Source organism: Papilio machaon, chromosome 14, assembly GCF_912999745.1.
Source record: "Papilio machaon chromosome 14, ilPapMach1.1, whole genome shotgun sequence".
NCBI classification, from domain to species: domain Eukaryota; kingdom Metazoa; phylum Arthropoda; class Insecta; order Lepidoptera; family Papilionidae; genus Papilio; species Papilio machaon.
In genome coordinates this window covers 7,553,786-7,567,895 of record NC_059999.1, presented here as the reverse complement: position 1 = coordinate 7,567,895, position 14,110 = coordinate 7,553,786, and the positions used below count along the sequence as shown (strand labels likewise).

At 31.6% G+C, this 14,110-nt stretch overlaps 1 protein-coding gene across 1 annotated transcript in view; it reads left to right on the top strand.

Annotated features, from left to right (window-relative positions):
* Positions 1-679: 679 nt before the first annotated feature.
* LOC106708451 (neuroglobin) overlaps positions 680-14,110 on the top strand; it is a 50,788-nt gene continuing 37,357 nt past the window's right edge. Inside the window, exon 1 of the mRNA XM_014499971.2 lies at positions 680-785. The gene's annotated coding sequence lies outside the window, so the exon portion shown is untranslated. The remainder of the gene's footprint in view (positions 786-14,110) is intronic.

Below are 14,110 nucleotides of genomic sequence, written 5' to 3'. Positions count from 1 at the left end.
CCAAACAGCGGAAGTTAAGTAACAATGCAACTGCTAATTATGCTTGCTTAATTACTATGAAATTTCATCAACAATAAGAGTAAATTCACTCGGACTTTACTATAGTTATAGTTTTGGTTAGTGGGACCGGTAAACATTTCGATGCGCGTAAAAATGTTGCCAGCGCATTAAATTCACTGAGTTCGTTACGTTTTTACGAGTATGAAAAGTATCTGTAATGTTTTTTTTTTTTGTAAGAACTTAATACAATTTTTTTATGTAATTAGGATTTTGTAACAAATATTTTTCCTAATTTTTATAAACCTATTAAACATAAACTAGAAAATAATATTATTAATAAATATTTTGATCCATTAATTTTTTTTTGTGAATAAAAGAGTTAATAGGTTTGCAGCAGTAAAGTAGTATAGGATATTTATATTAATTTACTAATAAGTTTTTTCTTTTTCGTATATTGACAAAACAAATTGTAATCTATCAAAATCTTAGTAAGTATTAAGTTTTCTTATGTTTAACACAAATTAAAACAGTTTAATCTAACATTGCTTGTTATAATAATTATTAACCAACAAATACGAGTCAACGAGACTTCAATGTTCGAGGAGGCGCGTCTATATTTCACCTCGAAATTGTTCATAATCTATGTCCAATGGTGAGCTCGCTCAGTCCGGGTCGGCGCGGCATTGGAGGGCCGCGTTTCAGTGTCTTTCAGCTGAATTTCACCTGAATTTGCGTGTTGCACTGTGCAGTGTAGTGATTAAATACGGATTACTGTTGTTCACCGGGTAAGTAAATTTTTTGTACAATTTTTTAAAACATTAATTATCCTCAGAAGTATAATTTTTTTTTAAATAATATTTGTAATAAAACATCGCATATTAATGTTATTTTAATAATATGGAATTTATATTTCATTTCGAAGAAAAAATGTCTTGGATTTATATTAATTAAACGTAATTCTAAAATAACGTTCATATTAATAGTAATCATTTGAGGGACTTTCATTTTATTATTTTAAAAAATATTCAATTTCAAATTTCATATGGATTTATTATCTAAGTTGACCTTTTTATATTATGTTGTGTTTAAGAGTAATTTTTATAAAAAAATTACCATTTTAATTCATTGTTTAGCGATAGCACAGTGGTTATGAGGCTCGTCATTAAATGAATATTGAATCGAATCCTAGTGGGTCTTAACACTATATTATTTCTAGGAAAGAACATTTATTTAATAAAAGAATATTAATATAGAAATCTATTCTATCTAAATCTGTAAAAACATGTTCCTAAACGTTCGTAAAATAATCCTGCCGTATCAATAACTTTATATTTCAAAATGACTTTCTTTTTAGCACTGTTATGTATAAAATAATATGTCTCAAGCTTCAAAAGTATACGAGACCATTCAAAGGACGTACAATTAGTAGTGCTTGGCAGCAGACATCTATTTCGGCTAGTTCCTAACAAGGCTACTATTTACAGAAAGTTTATGTCTTTTACTTCAGTCTCTCTTAGGAAATAACGGTCTAAGTTACCAGTGTTGCCTGTTGTTGTCGAGGAGGCATAACATGTTTTAAAGAGAAGTTAAAATGTGTCTATGGATAGCGATTCCTTCGATATTTTAGCGAATTCAGATTGCTCCTTTGTTACCTTCTCCATGTTCTGTCCCTATAGTTTTCACATTCAAGTGTTTTGCGCATCAGGTCATCGTCTCTAATTAATTACGTCCCTTTTCACACTTATCATTTTATATTGCTGTTTTTACTTGTAATTTTAATACCGTAACATTTTTACGAACATTATTTTTCACGTTTTTGTTGAGCGTGCGACAGTATTAGGGGAAAGCCATTCCCCCTGTGAAAAGGTCCTTTATATGACAAAGGAAACACGAATATAATCAAATGGGACGTAAAGAAAACAATACACTAACGCAAGAGAGTGATTATAATCGTTTTCCTTTGTGAAAATAAGAAATATTGTGAATTTCGTGAATTTGTCTAGGCATTGTAGGACGCTAATTCTGAACTAAATAAAATTCTGTGTTAGTATATTCAAAAAAATGAATTGATTGATTTTACTTTTGGCTACTTACTTTTTTTTATATTATAAGGTGGCAAACGAGCAAACGGCCACCTGGATTCGCCGCAATAGAGAGGCGACCGTCGCCCACAGATATCCGCAAATGCAGATGAGTTGCCTACCTTTAATTAACGGAGAAGGGAACGCACAGAAAGAGGATATTTCTGCTTCCTATGCGTCCCCTCTTCCGCAAAATCCACTTCCCCTTCCCATCCTTTCTTGATCTTTTGATACTGCAAAATCAATTTTATTTTATTATGTTTCATTATGTTGGATATCGAACGAGAAAATATTTGATTGCTCTCTCTCTTTCTCTCTTTCTCGTACAAAATATAACTGTCTATTGCAAGAAGGGGCAAGTTATTACAAAAATAATACGAATCAATTCTGTATAAGTCAGTAGATGGAGTCTGTCTGCTGATTTAATTGAGTCGCAGCGGAAGCTTACTTTCCACTTTTATATTATCAAAATTGTGAAGAAAATAACATTTAGAAAAAAAATTAGAAATGACTGTCAATTTTTTCGAATCATTCTAATAAAATAAATAGTGGATTTCCTTTAATATCAACACTAAAATATTAAAATCATGCTGTATTTTCGTATTTAAAGTAAGAAATCTAAGCAATTTCGTAAAAGTAAAATACTGTTACGTATAAATGTCATTAAATGCGAATAAAATACAAGTGGTCCTAGAAAAGGCCGAAATCCCTCGTTAAGCCTTCAATAATTATCCCTAAGGGTGCTTGTGGCAACAATTTGAAATCGTCTACAAACCATTAATGATTATAATTGAAATGCTACAATTATGAAGTCTCGACTGAATTAAAGTCTACTTTTACTAACTGTTGAGATGTAAATTGTTTGACAAATTAAAGGCTAATTTTACTGAACATATTTTTTATCAAATCTTTCGTCTAGGAATATTACTATAGGTGCTATTCTGCACTGTAAAAAAAAGTGAAGCTATAATTTGAATACTCTAATCGTTTTTTTTTTCTTTAACATTTCAAGGCGTACAAGAAGTTCAAATATTATATTTGTTTTATTTAAAGTAGACAACTGCAAATGAATACGACTCTATCTAAAAGCTCTTTAATTACTGGCTGTTTTTAAATATTTAGTGTTTCATAAAACCTTAAAAAAACTTTAGAAAAAAATATTGATAAAAATATTGAAAAAAAAATTGATTTTATGAAAAAAAAAGATTAAAAAAGTCTTTGGCCCAACCACGCCAGGGGAGAACGAGTTGGCGGCCAAAAAAAAATAATTATGTCCGTAATGAAAGTGTTTAAGTAAGGAAAGGAAGTAAATGTAAAGTTTTGCGCTCGTGTGCTAAGTGGGATTATATTTCGTACTTTTTATAATTTTACGAAATTTAATTTAAACTTTACGCGGCAATAAATTACTTTTGAAGATACCGAGTTTAAAGTGTGGATAGGAAACTTCTGAGAAGCCATCAAACTTTGAAAAAATTAAATTATATTTGATCTATATATATATATATATATATATATATATATATATATATATATATATATATATAGCAAAATTAGAGATGTCTATATGTAACGAAATTCTGAAAAAAAAATCGTACTTTGTGCACATGATGTGTTTGCGTAGCTGATAATGAAAAACCAATTATTAAAATTTTTATCCGTCTGTACGCAAATCCACGTTTGTTCCATGTAATCTCCGAAACGGATGGGCCGATTTGACGGAACTTTGACGGGAAGCTAACTGATGGATACAGGCATATTATGGGCTTTTTTATTTCACGAAGTCGCGGGCGACCACTAGTCTATACATAAAAAAATTCGTTGGATGTTACTTAGTGAGTACTATTTTGTGTGGCATAAAACAATTATTTTATTTTATTTTATTATATTCTAATATTCATTAATTCTATTCTTTTAATGAAATCTTTTATTTATAAGAATTTATTATGTTATTATTATTATTATTAATAATATATTATTATTAAATTAACTTCTTACAAATAAAAGATTATATTATCATAGAAACTAATTTAATTAAAATAGAATTAATGAATATTAGAATATAATAGAATTGAATAAAAAAGCACTAATTTAAAATTTACCACTCAAGAGGTTTTGCACTAAGTCATACTCAACAAGATTAAACCGCAAAGTGTGTCTCAGTAAACAGCTTCGCTTTGCTCTCAATAAACACTTCAATAAAGCTCTACTTAAACTTTACTTAAGTAAACTTTTAAACTTTCTCATCTAATTTTGGCAACTAATATAAATAAATGCTTTTTCTTGGACTCGTATATATAAAACCCACTTTTATATACACATATTTTTTTTTTATATTGAAAAAGTTAGCGCTTGACCACGATCTCACCCGATGAGCTGAAAATGTGGTCTAAAGATGGTACGCGCTAGCTTTGTAGATGCCTATTCACTCTACTCTTGCAGGAAAATGGAGTAATTTGGTGATAAATGTGTTGTTTTATTAGAACAAACAATTTTTAGATCTCTGTCGACTAATTTAGCATTTATTCAGTACAGGACACAACCCGTAATTTACCAATATTATTAACTATAAAGCCTGATAAACCACAGAGCAAAGGAAACAAGAATAACATTGCCAGCTACAGTGGTAGATGTGCCATCGCATACAAAAGCTTTGTTAGGATTCCCCGGACGCGTCTAATCCCATCTTGACCTGGGACAAAGGATTATGCTTTGATTACAATACACGAGCGATACCATAGTGTGGTGCTTATAGGTTTATCGTATTAACTCAGGGGTTATAAATACAATCGTTTAAATTTACATATAGTTTTTTAAGTTATTGCACGATAGATCAACCACATGTTTTGTACCTCCCTCGGACTACATTAAATTATGATTGATCAAACCTTAGCCACATACTGGTACTAAAATAATAAAAATATATTTCTTACTTTATCTACTAAATCGCTTAGAATTTAAAAATGAATTACCCAGAGGATGATTTTTTTTAAATTACTAAAGACATAGTTAAATTGCGTTGCTGAGAGATTGTTTTAATGTTCAATTCCCTTTTTATGTTGAATATAAAATAACATAACATGAACGCATGTTAAATTCCTTACAAAAACATGCGTTTGAATGCGTGGGAACATACCTCGTATTCAAGCACAGCTTTGCTTTTTAAATTTTATTACAGCTAGGAGATGACAAAATTTGTCAGCGTTTACCTACGGTTGATTTGTGTAGGAATGTTGCTTTCAAAAACATTGAATAAGAATCACTTTACTTCTAAGATATTTTCTACTTATCATAAGACAGTAGTACAATCGAATAAGTTTAAAAAGTTATTTAAACTTTTTTGAGACTTTATAATATAAAATAATTGAAAACTCCTTACCTCTAAAATAAATTGGGTCATTGGGCATAATACTGTCCATTTATATGTCTGAATTAACTTTGGCCCGCAACTTTGTCGAGAAAACAAAAAATTTTTTTTCATATCATGAGTTGGTAAACGAGCTAGCGGCCATCTGAATTCGCTGAAATAGCAAAGTTACCGCCGCCCATAGATATCCGCAATTGCAGATGCGTTGCTAACCTTTCATCAACAGATGAAGGGACGCATAAAATGAGGTCTGTAGTAGGTTTCATCGAATGGTGTCTGCGTGTAAGTTGATACGATAAGAAATGTACTTAGACATTAGCATGAGAAACGATAACACTATATCTCAATTCAATATTTATAAATATCGCGGTAATGGCACTCGGCACACCGCTCGCGGCTCTCAGCAAGACGAATACATTATGCTAAAATGCTTCATTTTATGTCGCGAACAAAACTTCAATTTTATTCCCTTTCAGCGAACCAAAACTTTCTTTGATACAGTCTACATCGCTTGGGATAAAGATTTCTCTTTTTACGACATTAAATAACTATCTACATAAAACTTGAACGTTAACTTTCATATGAGAATTTATGTCGAATATCTCGATGGCAATAAAGATGAGCTATATTTTTTACTGTATATTTCGACAACAGTTACAGTTGTCTTAATACTATTTTTTTTAATTGATTTCGCCAAAATAGCGTAGCGACCGCTCCTCATAAACATTCACAATTGCTGTTGCGTTGTCTACCTTTAATCGACAGAGGAGGGGACGCACAGAAAGAGAACATTTCCCCTTAACATGCTTCCATGCTAACGTCAAATATACTTTCCCTTCCCACCCTTTTCTTGTGAGAAGAAACTTGCTTCCACTTGACGCCTGTCTTCTGTGTGATCGTAGTATTGCACTGGGGTAGCTGGCTCATTATTACAACAATTGTTGCTGGCGTTTCATGACAATATGTGTTAATACAATTGTCACTGCAGTGGAGTTCAACGGTTATATGTAAACCTTAATGTAGATACGCTGTTTAGATGCCAGGTGTGAAAACTATTCTGAGTTTCAAAATATTTGTTGTAAAATTACGAAACATTTGCTATTGTGAGAGATATCGAGGTCATCGTATTTCTCCGGAGGCCACTTTAGAATTTTGGTTTGACCAATGATAAAGCAATAAAATGCCAGTTAGTCTAGCGTTTTTGAATGTTAAACGTTTTATTTACTACATCAAGAAAAACCATCACAGAAAGGAACAGAGTACTGAGTCTTGGTGCACGCATTCTGTGACTATCTGTATCGTCTCACCAGTCCAATATCTATCTAACAATAATCGCGCCTTCTTGTATAGTAATAAATTATGGAGTAGAATTTTGCAGTATCACAGATAAATACATAATTTATATATAACACCTTTTTTTTAGAAAAAAACATTTCAGGCATAAATTAAAATCCTTTACCAAGTCCGTTGGTCACCGTTTAGTCATTTAAATTTGCATGCTTTCATATAGAAATTAGATTTCATCCCGTTCGTCCGTCCGTGAAAGGTTTGGGCCGCACCGTATTTGAAAATTCAATTGGAAACTGTTAACCGTCATTTACGCTTATGAAAGCCTTGTTTGCCAAAAGTTTAAATCAAATGTTTCAGTTTAAAAACAGAGTAGGTATTATAAATGAACGTAATCAAGATAGATCCTAAAATTACTTTGATTACTTTGCATCAAATATATTTAGGAGTATAAAATTATACGATCGATTTACAATAGACAAATATTTTATGATTACTATTGAGATCTTCAAATCGGATTTGAACTAAATTGATGAAAAATACCGCTGGTAAGCAATAATGGTTTGAGGTCGTTTCTTGATTTCCGTATCTGTGCAAAAACATAAAATGCTCGAGAGAATGTTTTCAGCTTTTGTAACTATTCAATCGACTAGCAATGTAATGTTCGTAGTTGCGATCGAAACGCACCAGATGTTAAAGTTTTTCTCACGCACACTTCAAGGTGAAACTAAAAAGCTTTTCAATGTTAGAGTTGCGGATTTGAAAGCTTTCCAAACTAGTATAAAGCTACAGTTTTAACGAATCTAATCTTACTTTCACCAATATTCAAAAAATATAAAACATGTGTCATATATAGATATAAATAAATAAAATAAGAGTGTCTGCCTGTACATCAAAACAAAATTTTCATATTGCATGCACATAATGTATCAGCGTTACTTAAAACAAAATTTTGTCTGTCTGTCTATTTGTCTATCCACAAATCTATGTTTGTCCGACTTTCACAGGACTTTTATTGAAAGATAGCTGATGTATGCAAGTTTATATTAGTTTTTTTTACCAGATTTTGCGAACTGAACAAACATATTAATATTTAGTTCCATCTGATTGAAGTCGCGAGCAATAGCTAGTTCAGAAATAATTATTTCCTTATTAATTATTAATCGGAAGTAATGGTGAGTTTTTGTTAATGTGGGTACAATATTGATAGTCATCCGAGGAACGAAAGGCACAAATAACTAGTATTATAAAGAGATAATATTAAGATAGAATAACTAATAGAATAAATATAACAATAAAATAAGAGTGATGTATTCTTTTAATAAAATAATAGACGTAACATAAACTCTGTGAGTTGTAATACATAGTTTGGCCAAAATCTAAATTGGTTTATCGACCCATTATCTTGTTGCGTAAGATTAAAGCTGTTTCTATTTACTAAAATTATATATTATACTAGCCTTTACCCGCGACTCCGTCCGCGCGAAATAAAAAATAGAAAACGGGGTAAAAATGATTCTATGTCCGTTTCCTGATTCTAAGCTACCTGCCCACCAATTTTCAGTCAAATCGATTCAGCCGTTCTTGAGTTATAAATAGTGTAACTAACACGACTTTCTTTTATATATATATAGATTTATATGATAAACTTAACAAATTCCATTGAATAAATTGTATACAATAAAAATCTACATTTTATAAATGGCAGCCAGTATCAAAAATATAAAAGCGTTATATTTTTTGTAATAAACTGAAACAATGGCTCTGAGTGCGGCAATTCTATTCAAACCCTGAATATAACGCCTTTTGTATTTTGAATTTCATTAACAACATAATAATGCTAAACAAATTAATTAAAAGATGACAAGCAGGGGTGGCGTTTGAGTAGGGCGCTGTTGTGCGATCGCCCAGGGCGCTGGACAGAATGTCGCGTCACAGATCTGCGAATTACACAGTCTCTCATAACCGTAGATATCTCGCCCAGGGCGTCAGAATACCTAGAAATATTAAATGTTAGGTTAACGAAATCAACGTTTTATCAATTGCATGTCTTTTGTATATTCGTATAGAGAGCGTCGGTGGCTCAGAGGTTAGCACTTGACTTGTAATCTGCAGATCCTGGGTTCGAATCCCGACATGTAACAATGTGTTTTTCAATTGCCATTTACATATGTACATGTATACGATGTTCTTACGGTGAAGTGATGCAAGCTGTACATGTCTGAGAAGAAATTCAATAACATGTGTGAAGTCAACCAACCCCCTCTAGGCCAGCTTAGTTGGCTTTGTCCAAGTCACCCCCGACCTAGGGTAGGCTCTGAGCCCGTCAGTGGGAGACGATGATGTCGTTTAAATTTATTTCTTTTGAAATTTTGTTGAGATAAAATAAATAAAGTATTCTGAATTTTGCACTTAAGAGAGTATAATCTGGTTTGTACGATGTCTTTCCTTTTTACATCAATTTTCGTAATCAAATGAAGACATCCGTCGGTAAAAGCGTAAGAGAGTTTTTTTTTACATCAATACGCTTTATGAAATTATAATTTATTTTACTGTATTAAAATTAAAACAATGTGGTGGTTGGTAAGTTTTTTTAGCATTCGAACTTGAGACTATTTGAATAAACTTGGTGATGGCAAGGGTGATAAATTTTATTTTTATCCATAACAGTTAAAGTTATATTAATCGTAGTCGTTTTTAAAAAAAAGTAACGCAAATTCCGGTCAGTACGTTTGTCTTTCAAAAGAAAAAGTTAAAGACATAAAACATCTATCATCCGGCGTAGTCATTGGGGACAGTTTGCTCCAATTCAACATTTGGCAAAGGTCCTTGGAACCCAGTGGAGCGACAAATTAACACAAACTTTCGTATGAAAATTAATTACAAGCTTTTGCAATAACTTGTAAGTTAGCCTACTTGACCTACAAACACATCCATAAAAGACCAGGCTGTCATAAATTTCCAGAGGTTTGGCAAATGTTGCGTAGTTTGATATTTAGGGATGTTGTTCATTTACATATGTGTTTAATTGTACCCTTATCGTAAACTTTGTTGAAGGGTATCATTTATTTTATTGAAGTCACATTACACTGTTCTAAATTACGTTGTCGGATAACAAAGCTGTCTAATTGTGACTCTACAAAACTCACATAAAAAAGACATATTTTTTTTCTCAAAGTATGATAGACATGACAGAATATTATCTATATACTAGCTGTCGCCCGCGACTCCGTCCGCACGCAGTTAAAAAAAACTAAATGGAGGGGGGTATGAAAAATATATATCCGATTCTCAGACCTACTGAATATGCTCACAATATTTCATGAGAATCGGTCAAGCCGTTTCGGAGGAGTTTAACCACAAATACCACGACACGAGAATTTATATATTAGACTAGCTGTCGCCCGCGACTCCGTCCGCGCGCAGTTAAAAAAAAAAAAAATGGGGTGGGGGGGGGGGGTTATGAAAAATAGATGTTGGCTGATTCTCAGACCTACTGGATGTAGGACAGTATGTATCAGTATATATGCTCACAAAATTTCATGAGAATCGGTCAAGCCGTTTCGGAGGAGTTTAACCACTAACACCGCTACACGAGAATTTTATATATTAGATTATTAATAAGTTACATTTTACTTGAGTATTTCGAACTTGTTCGGACGAAAGCTACAGAAAGCAGATATAAATAAACCGACAGAACATCGGAAGTTGATAAATATGAAATAACGTTAGCTGTTTATACACACGAGTATTTTAGTCTACACATTACCACCTACTTCGTTGAATATTAAATCTTAATAACCTTTTTAATTCAACATTAACAAAATCAATTCAAATAAATCATATATATTTTTTTATATATTGAAAAAAAAACAATTGAAACAAACATTTGGAGAAAATTAAAATAATTAATACGTTTCATTATTTATTTCTGTATTAATAATGTCATTAGATTCAAGTTATATTTTGAATGACTACACTTTTTTTACTCACTTCACTCAACTTTGTCGTGTCATTCTTAATTCATCTATCTATATATATAATATATAAAAAAAAGTTGTGTTAGTTACACCATTTACGAGTATAACTCAAGAATTGAAAATTGGTGTGCAGGTAGCTTAGAACCAGGAAACGGACATAGGATAATTTTTACCCCGTTTTCTATTTTTTATTCCGCGCGGACGGAGTCGCGGGTAAAAGCTAGTTTATAATATTAAAATGCCTCACTTAAAGAGTAATGAATTTGCTTCTGATAAAGGTATTGAATTAGATATTAAAAATATTAAATACAGAGAAATGGCGTTTACCACACAATATCTGCAGGATCAAAAGATACAAGGGCAATGTGGTGCTATGAAATGTTACAACTCAATTTATCATTTTTATGGCGGTAATGTTTAAAATTTATTACCTCTTTATGTAAATAGCTATATTTATTATCAAATATAGCTAAAAAAGAAGACGGTAAGGTGTTTTTTACATTTTAATTTGATGACATATTCGTGATGAAATTTAAAATTAAAAAGACAAAAATAGTATCTTAATAAACCATAATTTATCTATATTATTTTAAGAATCAACTCTATTTTTAAATTTAATAATTCTCCGTCATATATAATTTAACCATTATCGCTCCGTATTCTTCACTGAATTTAATAATTAACCATACATACTTACCGAAATATTTATCAACAATGTTGTACAAGTTAATGGTTAAGAAACTATTCATTTAACTAAAAGTTTGTGTAACAAATTATAATAAAGCTTTTTACGGCGGTTGGGAAACGCAGTGTTAAAACTTAAACTCTTCGTACACAGGGTAACATAAATCTTTGTAACTATTATATCTTTGCGTCACGAGTATCGTGTAGCGCGCGATGTGTACACACGACTTACACTAAGTATCCGTATAAACACATTTTACTATCTCTAGTTTACCTAAGTGAATCAGAAAGATCCTAATGTGATTTTGTGCGGGTGTTTTTAATTCGTACCCTATAATAGGTTTAATAATATATTCATAGGCAATAAAAAATTCAGAATTTTGATCGTGTTCTTTTATCTTAATAAACCTTATCTACATCGTAATTAAAACCATTTTTCTTTGTCATCACCTTTTATTATAATTTATCTTTAAGATGTTTATTTTAAAATTAGAAAAAGAAAAAGTAAAAACAATCAACAAATCTAATAAGGAATTTATAAACGTGTATTTACACACGCGAAAATTCTTTGACATAACAAAAAATGTCTTAACAAACTCCGAAAGCCCTTTTCGTATTTCTTTCCGTTTTCTCCGTAATGTGATTTGTATGCACACGTGCGAACATAGGATTGATATGATTACATTTTTCATTCAATATACGTAAGACGCTTAGAATATTACGTCTTAATAATTTTGTTTCCTAACACAAGCTGGAAAATGAACAAGCAGACTAATTTCATTAAAGTAATGAGCGCTGTCCATACACATTTCCAACAAATTAAAAGGTTATCTGTCAGAGGAAAATGATTTCCCTTTCTAATACACATTACCTTCCCCTTTCCATCCTTTATATATAAGATATTAAAAAAAATTCATCTTGAAAGTATTTGATTATGTTACTGTAGAAAGCTTTCTAAATTACGAGCTAAAGCTGTTATAACTTGATCCGACATCAAAAAGGAAGAAAATAAAGTAATAAAATACACGCGTACAATAAATTAAATTTTGTTTGAAGATAAGAAAATAAACAGCTATGGGACTAAGTGATTCATTTCTTTTGAATTATTCAAGGGACCCCTATCACGAATCTCAATAGGGTGAAAATTGATTTGAAAATGAATGTAGAGATGAAATTATGATGATTTATAAAGTTATTTTTGAAGAATTTCATTTATTTATCAAGCCTTTTGTATCCTAAGATAAACTTGTTTAACTTACACATTGCTTTGGCAAATGATAAAATTATACCGTAGTTAACTTTTTTTCTAGTTTATGACGCAGTTGACATATTAAAGTGTCAGGTTTGTACAAATGTATGGAAACAAAAATCATTTAATGTGTCTCAGTAATTAAAGTTTCTGAAACCGCTATCAGGGCGATGAATTGCCATCAAACTGCCCTTATCTCTATGGAGGGTCGGCACAGTATGTACTACTCCTCCATACATCTCTATCAGCCGTCTTATCTGAATTCAACCCCTTCTTACGCATATCCTCTTTCACACAATCTATCCATACTTTCTTCGGTCCTCATCTACCTTTATAGCCATTCACATTCAATCTCAAACATTGAAATACACATTAGTACAAAAAGGTTTTTAGTTTTAAATTGAAACTCAATAATCTAAATTGTTATTTACTTGCTGTTGGTGTCTTTTTTATTCTCAACGCTGAAGTAGTTGCCATTAAATATACCAATCTACGTAATAAAATATCTGGCAACCATTTTATAATCCTTTTGCCACTTCTAACGTTGCTGACGGAAAGTGAACACGGAACGATGTTTTTATGCAAACATAAATCATGTTCATCAGGATAAAGATATGTTACCTTTGTTATGTTGAGCGCGCTCTGACGCGAGTGGGATATTGTTATGATGTATACACGTACGTGTATAATTGTATACATTATTACTGTATACATTTATATTTAAGTAAAGGATATTGTTATATAGGGAATGTATTTTAGTAATTATCAAAATAAGAACTGTTAATTTAACTACTGCTTACCTTTATATTAGACAGGCTCAGATATCAAGATAATTTTTAAATCAAATCTATATATATATAAAAGAAAGTCGTGTTAGTTACACTATTTATAACTTAAGAACGGCTGAATCGATTTGACTGAAAATTGGTGGGCAGGTAGCTTAGAACCAGGAAACGGACATAGGATAATTTTACCCCGTTTTCTATTTTTTTATTCCGCGCGGACGGAGTCGCGTGTAAAAGCTAGTAGATAACTAAAGATTAGAAAGGCCGATGAAATGAAATTTCTGATTAGCAAATAATAACAACTAAATTATGGGTTTTTTATATCAAAAGGTGGCAAACGAGTAAACGGCAACCTAAATTCGCCGAAATAGCGAGGCGACCGTTGCCCGTAGACATCCGCAAATGCAGATGCGTTGCCTACCTTTAATCAACGGAGAAGGGGACACCCAGAAAGAGGATATTTACCCCTCCTATGCGTCCCCTCTTCCGCCAAATCCACTTCAACTTCCCATCCTTTGCTAATAAGATAAGGGAGGGAAGGAAAAAAGGACTAAAATTTGGCTTTAGGGAAATTAGGGACTTTATTTAATCAAATAAACATCAAAATCAAAAATTGTCTTCAGAAATATAAAATAATACATCAACCGATAAAAAAGTAGAGCACATCACATATGTACGTA